Genomic DNA, 16,767 nt, shown 5'->3' with positions numbered 1-16,767 from the left:
AGGCATATCAAGGCACTGGTATTAGTCTCCAGAGAAACGGAGACAGGGAATTTAAAATTAAGCCAGACAGTGGTAGCACAGACCTTTAATCCTAGCTCCTCAGAAGCAGAGGGAGGGAGAGCTCTGTGAGGCCAGCCTGGGCTACAGAGTGAAATTCTGCCTTGAACAACCAAATAAATAAATTGATAAATAAAGAATGCATAACTTCAGAATGGATAGTGAATGAGTTATGTGAATAATTTCACAGTGATATGGCTACTGGATCTGCTTGGGTCCCAACCTGAGGTTCAGCTGATGTCATTTCAACTGAATGGGCATTCAGCTCCCATAAGAGGAGATGACCAAGCCTAGGGCTGTACACATTGTCCTAAGACCTAAATCACTGTGAGTCAACCAGCCAGGCAGTCACTCCTGCTTGAGGGAGAAGATGGTCTTCGCTAGCCTGACCTACACACCACACAGGAATAAGCACATATAACCCCACCCTCAAGTCCTGGTTAGAGAGGTCTTCTGGTCATGGGATCTGTATAGTTCCAATGTGAGACCCACACAAGCCTGCAAAGACTGTTAATTCCACAGACACTGGGGAAGCACCACCATTGACTTCCCTAGAGGTTATATGATGCTGCCTGCCCCCTGCTGGCTCCAATTGCTGGCACCTCACATTGCTGAGGCAGTGGCAAGACTACCTGATTCCATCCCACATTGGCATGTGTTCAGTGCAATGCACACCTACTGGTCCTGTCAGTTAGCTCTGTGAGACTCCACAGCCATGTCGGGGTGCTCACCACACTCCAGTTGGCTGCATTCCAGGGAAGAACAGGTTCCAACATGTCCACTACGGGAAAATCCAGCCCATTGCCTCATTCCACAAGATGAAAGGTATGTTATCCAGCCACACACTTGCCTGAAGAGGAGGGAAAGCCCCTCCATGATTTCAGATAAATTATAAAAAGAAACTTCCTCCTCATGGCCAGACTTAAAGGACCAATTACTCCCCAGTTCAGATATGGAACTTTTTTACTGATGGGAAATGAAGCCTACAATAGGGGAGTAGCCCCTCACATCAATAGACTCAAAACAACGCTATACAGACAAAGGGGCTTGCTTACCTCAGGGGGCAAAGAAATTTAAAAGCAGAGACCAAATCTTCCAGTTCCTATAAACTGTCTGGGCCCCGGATGTAGCAGTGGTACACTGCTAGGCTCTCACAGAGTCAGGGTCGAGTGAGTCAGGGAAACCAACTGGCAAACCTTCAGGCAAACAAGCTGCCCTCTGGGAAGACATAGTCTCCAGTCCCCTCTCATTATCCACTAACAGGTATGTTTTAACAATAGATGAACAGACAGACAGACAGACAGATAGACAGACAGACAGACAGACAGACAGGGAATGTATAACTTCTGAAGACTGCCTGACTACTACAGATAGGAAAATAATTCCAGAGGTGACAGATCCCGGTCACCTCTTGAAGCAACCTGTCTGGATTCAAAACAAACAAACAAATAAACAAATCTGTTCTACAAGAATTATTGCAAAGATATATGGTTGTGCCAAGGCTGCCAGTACTGACCCCCACAACCTAGTACAGCCTTTCTTTGTGTTCTTGGAAAAACCTCTATCAGGGATCCAAGGCCCCCGTGTTGACACAAAACAGAGGTCCTGTCCATTTAAACATGTCTAGAAATACTTTCTGGTTACTGTGTGCATTTCTCAGGCCTGGTAGCTTTTTCTACCTGCACAGAGAATTAACTTGAAACTTTCACACACACTATTAAACGTGGTTACTGTCTTTTGATAGTCACTGCTCCCAAAGGACTCAGCAACTCTGAGAGTAGGGTCACAAGTACCTCTAATGGTTCTTGAAAGAATTGGCTGACACTGCACAAAAAAAATTGTCCAAGCTGCTTACTGACAAGAAGTGATGGAGATTGATTTACATTCAGAATTTTAGATGCACCAAGACAGAAAAGATGCTTTCTTCAAGGCTGTCAAATACATACAGCCAAAACACTAAGAATGTAACATTTATATAACTCCTGATTGCGTCACAGTTCTTCTTGCTGTAGGCAGTTTATTGCATGTATGTGTAATAATATAAATGTATATGTAAAAATGTATATAATTTTTTTTGAAATTTCCCAACCTGCACCACTAACTCCCTCAGCTCTCAAATTTGCAGGTGTCAAGACATGAACACACCACACCCATGCCAAAGCTGCCATGGACCCAATTCAGGAGTGGGCTGTGAGAGCCAACCCAGACTAGCCACTGCAATAACACTATCAAAACTACCTAGAAATGGGGACAGTGACTTAGCTCCTACTCTGCCTCTGGATGTCCTTGATCCTGTGGATATGCATTCGCCCTGGTCCCCACTCAGCCTCTCTGACCCTGCCTTGGGGATGGGGAGGCATACTATGGGAGCTGACCCTAGAGAAGCCCCTCCTGTGGGAAAGCCAGGTCTCCAAATGCTGGCTTTAGTAAGTGCCAGTCACTATCTCCTCCACCTAGGTCAGGACTGCTAGATAGGTGGGTATGCAGGGCAGGTTATTTATACTGGAGTAGGAATGGCTTAACCAAAGCCTGGCAACAAAGAGGGACATCTTTATTTGGGCCACCTGTTTAGGCCATAGAAAAAGCCCCATGTGTTCTACAAGAATTGTTGCAAAGATATATGAGGGTGCCAAGGCTGCCAATACTGACCCAACCAGCTAGGTGATTATAGAAAAAGGCTGTACCAGACTGGCTAAAAGAAAATAATACATCCTTAACCTGCCCTAAGGATATTAACACCTGTTGCCCAAGAGACAGTCACAGTGGCTTCCAACTCAGGTGTTCCCACAGAGCAAGGTCCACCATCCTCCTGGGGCCTAGGCGACTCAGTGTGTGTCATTCAGGTGGCAGATGTCACCTCAGGAAAGTATCCTGGGTCCTGTCACCTAAGGAAAGTATCCTGGGTCCTGTCACCTAAGGAAAGTATCCTGAGTCCTAATACCTGGTCACTCACCTGGAGAAACACACCTAACTAAGGTTGCCCAGAACCCTGCTTCCCCTCGGGAGGGTGATCAGGGCTAGTCAGTCCTCACTTTGGAAAGTATTCGGACTCTGTGGAAAAGCACGTGCATATGTGTGTGCCCATCCATTCACTCCTTTTCCTTGGTGAGGTCGACCTGCAATCATGCGTGCTTGTACAGGGAATTGTACTCTCATAGCCTGGAAGGACCCCAAACATGCACAGACATGTTTTTGTGTAGGCCCAACTGTGGAAGTGTGGACCTAGATGAATGTCTCTGTGCACAAGGACTTCAGCAAGGGCGCTGTGGCGGAGCCCTAGCCCTTCTGCCAGCACACAGACCTTCCTGCCCTCTCTGCTCACTCCCTGCACTGTATCAAAGCTTTTCCACACCACCCTTGCTGGCTTCCTCTACTCCCTGCTGGAATTCAGGCTCCTGACTTTGGCCTCAAGATCTGTCCTGGGTCCCAACACCTTGTCACTCACTTACAGGGACATACATAGTTCACCACAATCCCAGAGACCCTCTTTCTCCTTGGGGTGGGGGTGCGGGGACCTCTGGGGGAGCTTCCTAGGTGTATCTCACTTCTGCAGAGCATTCTACCTTAGGATAAAATATGTCTGCTCTCTGTGGACCTGGACAATGCAGCTCCATCTGGTGAACCCCCTACACCCCTGCCCCTGTCCCCACTGCCAGGCCTTCCATACCCAACCCCTGGCCCCTTGACCCCTTCACCCCCACCCCCATAATGAAGAATGCTTGACTTGGAGCTATCAGGTGTGCTTCCATAAACTGGGGACTCACCTAGGATCTGCAGAAAGTGCCTGAAGGCCTCTGCACCTGTGTTCAGTGCCCTCACAGGTGCAAGTGTTGGCCCCTGCAGAGTCTGGGATACTGAAAGAGCCATGTGGAAGGTGCCCGATCTCTGCAGGAATGCATGTGCTGCTGTCCTGTCCTCTCCTTAGAGTCCCTAGCACTTTCTCAATGCTTTCCCAGGCAGCCCTTTAGGGCTTTTTCTGCTCCAGGGTGGAAGAGAGGCCCATGAGTTACATCACCCCATCACAAGGCTACTCCACCCCTAGGTATAGGGGCCACCCCCTGAATACAGGCCTTCCAGTAAGTATTGGTATGCAAAAGCTCACAGCAGCCCCAATCACAGGAGCATTGTCCCCAATTTCCCCCTCATGATGAAGACATAGGCCTAGCGTGGTGTGTCCATACAACAGAATACTATCCAGCCCTAAGAAAGAAAAGCACTGCCACTGCAGGAACGTTGGAAGTCTTTTCAGTGAAATCGGTCACACAAAAGTCACTGTAAGGGTGGGTGCTGTTGCTGTTGCTGTTCCTGGTTTGAATGAGATAGCTTCCGCTGCCTGGGGCTTTTGAATATTTGTTTTCTAGTAAATGGTGGCACAGTTTGGGATTTGTTTGAGAGATGTGGCAGTGATGGAGGAAAAATGTCATTGGGGCAGGCTTTGAGGTTTCCAAACCTTCCTGCCATTTGAAGTATGATTTGTCCTCTTCCTGTTTGAGATTCATGGTGCATCTTTTGATGCTGCTGCCCCCTGAATCCATGAGCTGCTTTCATGCTCCTCCACATTTTCTGCCAAGCGGCCTAGAGACTGAGAGAAAAAACAGTGTGGTATGGACTCCTGAGGAAGGGCCAGACTGAGTCCCCACAACAGGCATTACTTTGTGTCTCTATCTGAGCCTTCACCCTGCTCAGCGTTGGGTTAAGCACCAGCTGGGCATTACAGGGTGTGCAGCCGGGGTTTCTCTGTGACCTTCCAGCTCATCGGGATCTCTCCGTGTATCTCTGCCTCTGTGTGTGAGCAATGTACACGGTACCCTTCTTGTTCCCTCTCATCAGACTGTCCCTCCCGTGTCTGTCTTACCACAGGGAGGGAAGCCGCTGTTCCCATCTGGATAAAACGCGAATAGCTTTCACAGGCAGCAATTGTGTGCAAGTTCTTGATAGAGGGCCTTTAGAATTGGGGGTAAAGCAGGTGTGGAGACAGAGATTTCAGGGTTCCATCTCCCACACTTCTCCGTGTGCCTCTGGAGAAGATAGTGCTGCTTTCATGGGGAAGGTGACTATCACAGAAATTTCAGCAAACCTTTGAAAGTAGTGCACCGTGGGCGATGGCTGAGAAGGTGGATGCAGGTGGTCATACTTGTGTGATTTAAGCAGGCTATAGGAAACAGAAAGAGGTTTCAGATGCCCTGGAGATATAGGCACTCAGGGAGGGCATGCACACTGGGGAGAGTGTGGCCTGATATGACTGGTTCTGTCTGGTTATGACTGTTTACAACTGGGTTACAGATGCTGCACGGATGCCCTGGTTTGTAGGCTCGAACACACAGTTGTTACTACTGGGTACGCTTTCTGACTGAAGTATGTGGGGCCCAGAACGTCCTTCTTGAGGGAAGCAGAAGCAAGGTCAGGCCTGTGCCAAGTGGGAAGGGTGCATTCTGTAAGTGTAACTCGGGCATCCTTGGTTTCTAAGGGTACCCTGTGAGGGCTGAGCTCTCATGTACCCAACACATGGTGCCTGGGTGGGCATGGGGTGGGCACTGATGGGCTGGATGGTGCTCATTCAACCTTGGTGGAGAACAACCTGTTCTCGGAAGGTCCAGCAGAGGGCAGCCTACAGTAACTGAGGGGTTTGTGTTTTCCTCTGTGTCCTCAGGAGACATCTGTGTGACAAGACCAGAGACTCCAAGGCGGTCAATCAGAGCAAGCCAACCCTGTGAGGATCTCACAGCCTCATCAGAGGAAGGGTTACTTCTGGTTGATTCCCTAAGTTGAGCCCCCTACTGCCCCCATACACACTGAATATTGCATCATCCAACAGGTGTGGCCTTAGACACACCTAGACCCCTTTATGCAGAGAGCCAATTTAGGCATTGTGAAATGGGGTTTAAGGTCCCTTAGCCTTGGATGGGAATACAACAGGAGGGGCCCTGCACATTGCCATAATGAATAAGGAGCTAGTGTGTACCACCGGGTGCTTATGGATACAGAGGGTGGGAAGGGAAGGACTGAAGGAGGGACTGAGGAGAACATCATTTGCCTCTCATGTTTCTGTAAGGTTGGGACGTCCCAGGATAAGGTCTGGGGTCCCCATGCTCTGTGTGCTCAAACACACAGAAGGGATTTAGGGGAATGGGAGTTCTCAAGAAGAGCAGTGACCTCTGGTCACTATGTCATGAGCCCTGAGTCCACAGTGCTCTGCCCCACTGTGCCTTGTGGTGGCCAGGGAGTGACAGGCAATCACTTGCATCCTTGAATGAACAGTGAGCAGAGGTGGCACGTGAGTGTGAGCCCTTCCTAGTACTTCCATTGTGCTGTAGTCCTTCAAGGCGAGCACAGAGGGCCTCTTCTGAGGATGAGACAGATGTGTGATTTGTTTCCCACAGGCATGCATGACCTGCACAACGCCGATAGGAACCCAACAGGCTCGAGGCAGACGCAGTCAGGAACAGAGTAGCCACCACCCCATAAACTCGACATGCAGGTGGGCACGCGTGCACACACAAATACAAAAGTGCTGGAAAGCTCACACTCACAGGCACACACACCCCCACACGCACCCCCACACACACAGACTCCCACGCACATACGCAGAAGGGGAAGCCAAAGGAAGGTATGAGATTCCACCCAGAAGCCCAAAGAGAAGTAACTCTGTTGAGAGGCACAGTACGGAGGACCATGAACAGGATTGCTAAGCTACAGATGGCATTGACTGCTACTGGACCTAGGGATGGATGGGCAAGTGACCATTCAGGTCCTCAAGTAGCTGCTTTGATCTCCTACCTGTCTAAGATGTTATGGATTAAAATTAGGGCACAGAGGTTGTGGGCAGCAGAGTTCTCTGGTCTGGGATCAGTTGGAGGAACAGTGCCACCCATCACAGGCAGATACGGTGTGCAGGGTCTGTTGCAGACTAGACATTTGCAGCAGGAGGGTGCACAGTTCCAACAGAGACACTCACTCCATCTGACACTGCCTAGTCTGCCCATTTCTCTCAATCCCATAGTGAGGTCAAGGATGGAGTTGGGAGCCACAGATCTGAACCAAAAGATTGGAGAGGTGAAGGGTAGGGAGGCCAGGAGCTATGATAGCAGCCATCCTTACTTGCCATGTTGTGCAAATTACCACGAAGTTTTCTCCTCCTCCTTGCTGCTCAACCAGGAATCCCACAAGTATGGAAGGCAGGTGCACTAGGTTTACACAGGTTTCCCAGCGTGGGGATGGGGGAGTGGGTGGCAGGTGGCAGAGCAGGACTGTCTCCCTAGGAAAGAATCCAATGAGGCTTCCCTCTCTCTGACCCCACCTCCCACAAGGGCATCCCAGGGAGCCCCCAGGTACTGAATGAGTGGGCAAGAAAATACACAATCCTTGTAAAGACACCCAGCTCTCTGGGAAGAAGTGCACCACCCCAGCCTCAGGGTGGGGAATAAAATGGTCATGAGTGCTTGGTGAATAGGCTAGGGAGCCTTCCCTATCTTCTCCTGCACCTGGAGAACAGACTTCTGTGAGCTCCCTCGATTTCCCTTGCCTCACCTCACTGAGCTGATGCCCCCGTGTCCACTAAAGGCTATTTCCTTCCTCATGCAGCTCTGTTTCTCTCTCCCACCCTCCAGGATATGCCCATGCCTACCACATCACCCTGAGCGAAGAAGTCAGTTCAAGCTTTTCCACCAGACTCTGCAGGGAGGCCAGCATCTCAGGCAGGGCAGCTAGGCCAGAGGACCCGCAGGCAGTCAAGGAACCAGCAGCAACCCCAGATCAGCACAGCCCCAGAGTCCAGTCACCATGGACTCTGCAGAGTAGGTGCTCTGAGGCAGGAAGGGTCAGCTGTGTCCTGCAAGGGTCTTGTTGAGAACCAGGACCTCAGCCCATAGTAAGAGGAGAGGGGTACCTTTCTTGGAGGAGCAAATCCTACCAGTGAGTGAGAAAAGAAGAGTGAGGAGCACTGAGGATAAGCACCTAAGCAAGTCTGAAAACTTAACCATGGCCTCCTTGGCAGGAAAGGAGTCACAGGGTAGTGGCTCGACAGGATACACCAGGGCATACAGGAGAGTCCTCAAGGTGGTACTGGATATTCTGGGCAAGGGAGGAAGGGCCAGTGGCTGGAGAACCAGCATGGAGGCTCCAAAGGTTACCAATGAGCAGACCAGCTCCAGCCCATGCCAGAGACTTCGCCTCCAAGCATGCAGCCAGGAAAGCCAAGGGCTGTCCTAGAGGAGTCCTGGGAAGCAGAGAGGCCGCCCCAGGTTCCTGTGGTGATGGACTCACAGAATGTGCCTGCTGTGCAAGGGGGGGAAGCCCAGGTGCACAGTGCTGTTGGACCCCTTCACTTTGAAATGCAAGGGAGTGTGCTAAGAGGCAGCAGAGTGTGGCCAAGGTCCCCAGCACCTGCAAGAAAGGCTGCTGGTAATCCAGGGAAGAGAAAGCTGAGCACATCCAAGCACAGGCCTATGAGGGCCCTGGCCTCCATGGAGGGTGCCCTGGCTAAAAATGAGCAGCAGGCTGCCTCTGGGCCATCGAGGAGGAAGAGGAGGAGGAGGAGGAGGAAGAGGAGGACAGGAAGGAGGAGGAGGAGAAGGAGGAGGCAGCACATCTCCACCTCGCCCAAAGCCACGAAGACACGAGCAAGAGCAAGGTGTGCAGGCCTAGAGATCCGGGCTATTGGAGCCCAGAGGAAGATCGCCTTCCAAGAGGACAAGGAGGACCCCAGCCCAGGGTCACTGAAGGCAGATGCAAAGGGGGAATTGGCAGCCTGTGTGCCTCCTATTCCAAGGCAGCAGAGGTCACTCCACCTTGCTAGCTTAAATAGGAAGATCCACTTTTTGTGGCTCATGTGCAGGGTCCCAGAACTGGAACCTCAAGTGCACTCAAAGGCAGCCAGCACCAAGTTCCAGAGGAGAGGGGATGTGACTCAAGAAGACAGCCAAGACAATGAGGTGGCTTCTTCTGCCCACGGTCTGAATATCATTTAATGAGGAATGCTGGTCTGGTTCAAATTTCAGAATCTACCTTTCTGGTCAGGGGTTGTCAAGAGCATTAGCCAACACGACAAGATGGCAAGGGTGCTGTTGATCGAGGGCAACATATTGCCTCAACCAGTGGGGGTTTGACTAAAGCTCAGAAGGACAGAATCACCTGAAGGACAAAACACAAGACACAAAGAAGGAGAACAAGTCTGAAATATTGGTCAAGCTCTCAAAATTTATTAGTTAGGCAGCAGTATTTATAAGGCAGAAGGCAGGGAAGAATACTGCTATAGCAACCCAGCTGCAGGCTATCCCAAAACACAAGGAACTCCAGGCAGGGTCATGACATCCTGCCACACAGAATATCTTGCTCTATCTTTGTCTAGTCTAACTGCTGAACCATAACAAGGTTAGCTAGTTTCTGGTGAAAGGCACCCTCTGGGAAAAACAGAAACTTAAAGGAGCAGGCTCTGACAAGATGGCTGAACATTGGCCATATGGCCTATTGTCCCCAACAACATGCAATTTGAGCACAAGAGTGTCTGCGTCCCTCTCAGCAAGCTGAAGCATCTGGACTGTAGGGAGAAGATAAAGCTCTTGAGGAGAGCCAGCAGAGTGTACGGCCATGGCATAGGCTGGTGCTTCTCAGTGATCAACCACTACAGAGAGAACCTGGCCTGTGGCTCCTCCCTGGGCTCCTTTATGGACTACTACACCGCCCGAGCCAGCTACCCGCTGAGGAGGGCCATCCAAGAGGGCGACCTGCACATTGACTTCCCCTAGGTGAGCTATGCTTACTGGAAGATTGGGAGGAGGAGATGGCCCTGGCTGGTAAGGGGCCCCACAAGAAACTCCTGCCTGACCGCATGAGGGCTGCATGGGACAGAGCCAACAAGAAGCTGGTAGACTTCATCATCAAGAGGAAAGGGGCCAACTACCACCTGCTGGACATTGTGAAGGGCAGAACACAGTCCAAGTGGCTGGACAACCTCCAGAAATCAAAGAGGGAAGTCTTCTGCATTGAGACCTACCTGGAGGATGACGACCAGTTGCATCTCATAGCCCGCCATTTGCAAAAATTAGCCAAGGAAGCAGATGAGGCCCTACTCTCCCTGACAAGAGGAGACAAAGTGCGCTTTACGATGGAGGTTCTCCTTCCAGAAGCAATCATCTGCTCCATCGCTGCCCTGGAGGAGCTCAGCTACAAGGAGGCAGAAGAGAAATACCTGCGTGGCCCTCCCGTGCACTACCGCGAGAAAGAGCTCTTCGACAAGACCATCTTAAAGGCTGCCAGCAAGAGGTCAGCAGCCAGGATTCGGACTGTCAGCGCCCCACCTGTGCTTGGTCTCACTTCTTAGAAGGGACCACCCTCCTTTCAGCCATCACCCCTGCAACTCCCCAAGACAGGACACAGGAAGCACCCCACAAAGAGGAACATCCAGGAGACTGTGGGGCATGCTATGGGCACTTACTAGGGGTAGGGGGCATTTTTCTCTGCCCTTGAAATAAATGTTCACTCTTGTGCTTGACAGTGCAGATGTCTAGATTGGCTCTACAAATCCTTGAGCCTGAGTACCAAGATCCTGATGGCACGCCTCCATGGCCTCACCAGTCCTGTATGGAGTATTGGCTAGCTAGGCACTCGGCATAGCACTCTCTGCAGGGACCCTAAGTACACAGACAGCACACCAGGTTCCTCCTGACGCCTTGGCTCAGACTCCCCCATACTTCCTTGTCCTCCTCTCTGTCTTCTCTCTAGGGTGTTATGGATGGGGCCCGGGTTCCCCTGTTTTCTCCACTAACTGGTTCTTCACTCACTCACACTGAAAGAGAGGATGTGTGTTTTATTGCTGGTCGTTGAAGCCAGAGAAGGGAAATGTGACTCTTGAGATGGCCTGATTTCAAAGAACAGTGTACTGCATTCTCTGTCTGTCTTTGTCTCTGTTTTCTGTCTGTCTCTGTCTGTCTCTGTCTCTCTCTATCTCTCTGTCTCTCTCTCTCTGTCTCTGTCTCTCTCTGTCTCTGTCTCTCTGTCTCTCTCTGTCTCTCTCTGTCTCTCTCTGTCTCTGTCTCTCTCTGTCTCTCTCTCTCTCTCTCTGTCTCTCTCTCTCTCTCTCTCTCTCTCTCTCTCTCTGTGTGTGTGTGTGTGTGTGTGTGTGTGTGTGTGCACAAGTTGTACATTATCTTAGGTCAAGATCTGGTGTCTTCAGTTATTCTCTACTTTCTGAGACAGGATCTGTGACTGAACCTGTTGCTCACTGACTGGGCTAGAATGGCTGGCCAGGCACCTCTTTTAATCTTCCTGTGTTTGCCACGCCAATGCTGAGATTAAACATGCCTGTCCGTAATACCTTTCTTTTAATGTAATGAACTCAGGTTCCCTCCCCCAATACAGGAAGCACTTTGCACTCTCAGCCATCCTCAACCCCCCAGATTCTTTATACTATTAATGAGAAAGACTTGCCAACCCTATGGGCTGACTGTCTGCAGCAGAAATCACGATCTCAGCGTTGCTCAGATTCCTGAGATCAGAGCCTTCAGGTGTTTACAGGAGAAGGAGGGGCCTGTCATTCCTTGGAGTCACAGACACCTGGGGTGTACTGATGAGAAGCAGCCAGGCCACGCTGCCCAGGAGGTCCTGTTTGCCCGTCTTGGACCACAGTCCTTGGTGTATTTCAGAGAAAGGGCACTGAATTGGTGCCTCTGTGGACCCTGAAGTACAACCTTATAAGTGGCTGAGGCCACTGTGCCCTTGTTCTCTGCTGAATCCCTGTAAATTCCCTTGTGTCCCCCAGCCAGTGCCTCTGGATTCCCAGCACCTGCTCCCTTCCTGTTGCACTGGAGAATGCTGAACCTGAGTCCTTGATGCTAATTACTGCCTTTCCTTTCTGCACACAGTAGGCTCTTACCCGGGTAAAGGGCCAAGTAGGACTGCAGATGCTTGTATTCTCAGCAGTGTGACCACAGGGGCAGAACCCCTGGGGCTTGTTGACCAGCCAGTGGAGCTGAATTGGCAAGCACCAGGTTCTGCAAGAGATCATGTCTAAACAAACTAAGGTGAAGAGCAAATGAGGAAGACACCTGATGTCAGCTTCTTGTTTTCATGTTCAGGTACACACAGAAATGAATGAATACACATGCCAAAGACAAAGTGAGGAAGATTTTAAAATGGAACCAAGTTTTCCCTCTGTGCTATAAGCCATCTATCTCTCTGTAAAAGCCACCAACATGGTGCAATGCAATTTTTCTCGCTTTTAAAAAGTATATGCCTCACGGACACCTCCCTCCTTCCTGATTCTGACTCCATGTAGGGCAGGAATTAAGAATTCCAGTCCATTAATGGCTTTCCCAAGAGAAGGCCAAGTCTAAAGTCATTGGGTTCTACACACCCAGGCACCAGGGCAGTCCAGTTCTCAGAGGATGCATGTCAGACATAGTCTCCCCTGCATATTCAGCCTCTACTATGGCTTTAACTGCCCCTGCCCCTTGTGGGTTATGTCCTGACAACAAGCCCCTCTCTCCTCACCTTCTACCACCCATGGGCCTCTGTGCCCCAGCAGCACCATTTCCCCTGCCCACAGCAGCCACCTGTTCCAGAGCTAGAAGCTCAAGGGAGGGGACCTGGCACTCCTTGGAGTCCCTGACACTTGCAGTGTAGTGATGAGACACAGCCCTGCAGCACCTCCCAGAAGGTCCTGTTCTCCTCTTCCTTTAATCCATTTCCTTGGGTTTTCTTGGGGACACAGGACTGCATTTTTCCTCTTGTGGTTTCTGATGTCCCCTTTCCAATACATTCTCATTCATTCTCTCTCTCTCTCTCTCTCTCTCTCTCTCTCTCTCTCTCTCTCTCTGTCTATCTTTCTCTCCCTCTATCTTTCTTTCCTGTAGGCTCAATTTTCTTATCAATTATATTGTATTATGAACTTTTTAAACGAGCCTACGTCCCTAACAACCCCACTAACCCAAACATCCCAGAAAAGGTTATTAAAGAAGACTATAATGAAACCTTACGGATATCAGTTTTGATGAATTATTCTCCTGATGTAGTCAGCAGGGTTTCAGCAGACCAGCAATTCCACCTAAATTGCTGGTGGAACCGGGAGCAGCAGCTTGAACCTCAAGGCTCAGCTGGAGTCCAAAGCCTTGAAGCTTTCCCTGGAGCAGTTCTCTTTAGGAGCCTCTTGAAGTGCTCCTATTTGATTTATCTGTCTTATTTGATTTATCGAGACAGGGTTTCTGTGTGTAGCCTTGGCTCTTCTGGTCTTGCTTTGTAGACCAGTCTAGCCTCAGAGTTAGAGATCTGCCTGCCTCTGCCTTCCTGAGCACTGGGATTATAGGCCTGTGCCACTGTGCCCATCCCTAACAAATCCTCAATTCCACTCTCCCATTTTGTTTTGCCAAGTTCTGTAAAATATACTTTATTTAGATACTAATAGTTTGCTTTAGTCCTTTGTTTTCTTTTAGAATATAGGATGCTTTATCAACAGTCATGGCTTTATCAGCTTTCTTTTCTCTCTTAACGTGTGTCCAATTGTGACAAATGTCGCTTAGGTGCAAAGTGTACTGATGGCCTTCAGTTGATATACTCTTTTATGTCCATCTAATTCATATTGCCATTAGTTTTTATTTTTAATCCAGATGACTTGTCTATTAGTGGTAAAGGGTATTGAACTCACCCACTATGAGCGTGTTGGTCTTTAACTGTAGTTTTACATTTTTCCATCACATTGTGTGTCCCTGTGTTTGGCTCATGCATTTTAAGATGATTGTTCTCTCGCTCCTGAATATTCCATTGATGAGAATGAAGGGATCTCCTTTATCTCTTTTCTTCTTGACTTGAATTTTACTTTGTCTTATATTAAAACATCTACACTTGTATTTCTTAGAGACAGCAAAATGATGGCTTCCATTTTATATTAATCTGTATCTTTTGCATGGAAAATTGAGACTATCAGTATGGAGAGTTGTCTTTGAGAGATTTTTATTCGTTCCTTTCAGGTTTTGGAATTGTGGTGTTTTCTTTGACATCTTTTGATTGCTTCTCCTGTTATTGCTTATGTTTCAACAGTGGCCTCCTTGATGAATTTATATTTGTTTTCAGATGACAATGTTCTTTCCAGAATCTTCTGTAGAGTGTCCTGGCTGAATGTCCACCGCTTACTTTTGTCCATTTTGTAATGAAACATTTTAATTTCCCCTCATGGAATTTAGTGATCACAAAAGGAGCGAGGGTACTGGTTAGGGTGGGAGTAACCCCTGATGTAGTGATGTCTGGATGCAGCAGGTTTCACCTCCAGGGAGCCTGACTCTCAGTTTCTGGGATAGAGCCCAGAAGTGCTTTAGGGAGCATCACTAATAACACCAGTGTCCCACTGTCCATGTTCCCAACCTCCTGAGCAAGAAACACAAAGGTCTCAAGCAAAAGTGAGGGTCGCATGGCTCATGTGCAAAGATGTTTCTACATTTAGGGGTCCCAGCTAATTTCACTTCCTGGAGATTCATATTCTTGATTCCACACTCTTGAAGTCTGACAGTTCAGTGTTTTGGAGTCTGATTCCTTCCACAGATCTTGTAAGAGGGTTGGGGAGAGATTGCTGTAAGGCCCACGTCCCTAGTGGAGTGAGTAAAGTCATGACCACTGTAATACACTTCTGGAAGTGACTTCTCACTAGCAGTGACCACCCTGCAGGGTAAGAGTAGTTTTAGGGGCTCGCTGTGATGTGGGGTTCCCAGGCTGGAGGACAAATCTCATGAGTCCCTGGGTAGTTCACTTCTGGAAGTGACATCTAGCTAGCTGGGAGCAACCTCACAGGGTAAGAGAGGCATGGGGGAAAGATTGCTGTGAGGTACATGTCCCTAGTAGAGTGACTGATATCCAAACCCTCTGTAGTACACTTCCAGAAGTGACTTCTGACTAGCAGTGACCACGCTCGAGAATAAGAGGAGTTTTGGTGGCTTGCTGTGACCTGAGGTTTCCAGGCAAAAGAACAAAGTCTCCTGGGATCCAGGGTAGTTCACTTCCAGAAGTGAAGTCACTCACGTTGTGACCCCTCTTGAGGGAGAAGGAGAGAGGGGATTAAGGAAGGGACAGTGCTGGGAGGCCCATCTCCATAGTTCAGGTACTAGGTATCCTGGGGCCCATGGTTGTCCAGCAGGTGACCTCCTGAGCCCAAACTCACCATCAAACTGGAAAACACCAGAGAGGTCAGCCTGGGGAAGGTTTGTCAGGGCCACAGGGTCGGAGAGGAGTGACAGGAGAGCATGTGTGCAGGCTGAGGGTCTAGGGACACACAGTCTCTCTCCATGGAGGGCAGACATTCTCCCGTGTTTAGTCCACATTTCAACAGGAGGGATCATATAAAAGAGGGTTGAGGGCATCCCAGGCCTTCCTAGGCCTTAGTGCCACAGTGTGCTGTTCAGGCAGTTTATCTGCATACTCACACAGATGCAGCCTTCACACATCCCACTGCCCCTCCCGTGGCCCCTTCCCCCCAACACCTCACCACCCACCCACAGCCCATCTGCCTGCCACAGGACAGTCACACTCTGTCAGGCACATGCCTTTGTCCTCATGCTTGCTTTAAGAGAGGCAGGGGTTCTTCTTTTCTGGGAAGGTTAGCTAGGTGTGGCCCACCTAGCTAGGAGGGTGTGGAGACATCATGAGCCCTGTCCTCCTAGGTTGGTGAAGAGGTATAGGGATCCAGGATTGGCCCATGGCATCCTGACCCTCACTTCCAAATCTCACTGGGTTAAACAGCCTGAGAAATCTCTTTCAGGACTCCAGGACCCTAGGGGAGTGGATGGGACAGTTTTGCCTGCTGCTGGTCGTGGGCAGGGCCTAGGGACTCCTTCCATGTGACACTCTTTGAACACTTTGTGTCTTGGCCAGATGGGTATATTGAGGAAAACTAGATACTTGGGCACACTGAAAAGAGCGGGTGCTGTAGGCCTTTCTAGCCCTAAACAGCTCAGTTTCCATCTCAACCATGTGTAACTGCAAGCCCTGGAGTCCCTGGGCACGGTCTCTGGGTGGACCTCACCAAGCAACAGGCTTGGTTGGGTGCTTGCCCACATGCTTGTCCTGCTTTCCCAGAGGCAGGGCTCTTAAGTTCAGGAAGTGAGGGCTGTGACCACCCACTAGTGGAAGGTGGGTGTCCGGAGGGATGGTGGTGACCCGAGTCCCCCTTAGGAAGTGACCACTTACTAGAGCCCAGGGTAGTACAGGAGGTCATGTGCGGAGCCCTGCTTCCACATCAGACTGGAAGAGGCCCCTGTACACAGTCTGACAAGGCTTTGTCAGGACCTCAGGGAGTTAGAGGAGCTGGCCGGACAGCATGTGTTTCTGGAGAAGGACATGGGCAACTTCCCATGTACCCTCACTCTCCTCTGAGCTGATTGCAGAGATTTGGCCACATTGAGGACAAGGAAGTCAGGTGCATTCAAATGGACACCGGCTAGGGGAGGGCATTCCGGATCCTTCTGTCCCTTGGCACTGTAGTTCCCCAGTTCAGTCATGTACACCCTTCTGCAAGCCTAAGCCACAGGTGCTTGAATACTGGATGGGTCTCATCCTTCAGCACCTTGGACCAGGCTCTTGCATCCCGTTCCCTGTCTCCACCTAATCAGATGCCATTCCATTCAGGGAAGCTGGGCCTACCCAGCTGGGATAACCCTCTGAGGGGAAGATGGCTCTCAGGGGGATGTGGCAAAGCATGGCCACCTAATCTAAGTGGTTCCCTGTTTCATATGT

The 16,767-nt window shown here is 49.9% G+C and overlaps 1 protein-coding gene and 1 pseudogene across 3 annotated transcripts in view; one reads left to right on the top strand and one right to left on the bottom strand.

Annotated features, from left to right (window-relative positions):
* CT47C1 (cancer/testis antigen family 47 member C1) overlaps window positions 1-16,767 on the bottom strand; it is a 41,942-nt gene that overhangs the window by 10,018 nt on the left and 15,157 nt on the right. The window lies entirely within an intron of this gene.
* On the top strand, window positions 773-10,375 carry LOC311601973 (PWWP domain-containing DNA repair factor 4-like; annotated as a pseudogene). Its single transcript has 4 exons — window positions 773-882; window positions 7,869-8,583; window positions 9,028-9,134; window positions 9,537-10,375. The product of its transcript is annotated as a PWWP domain-containing DNA repair factor 4-like (transcript).

This window comes from Acomys minous (genome assembly GCF_964271855.1).
Source record: "Acomys minous genome assembly, chromosome: 7".
In the NCBI taxonomy this organism is placed as follows: domain Eukaryota; kingdom Metazoa; phylum Chordata; class Mammalia; order Rodentia; family Muridae; genus Acomys; species Acomys minous.
Note: the sequence above shows the minus strand (reverse complement) of the source record. Positions and strands in the feature narration are given on the sequence as shown.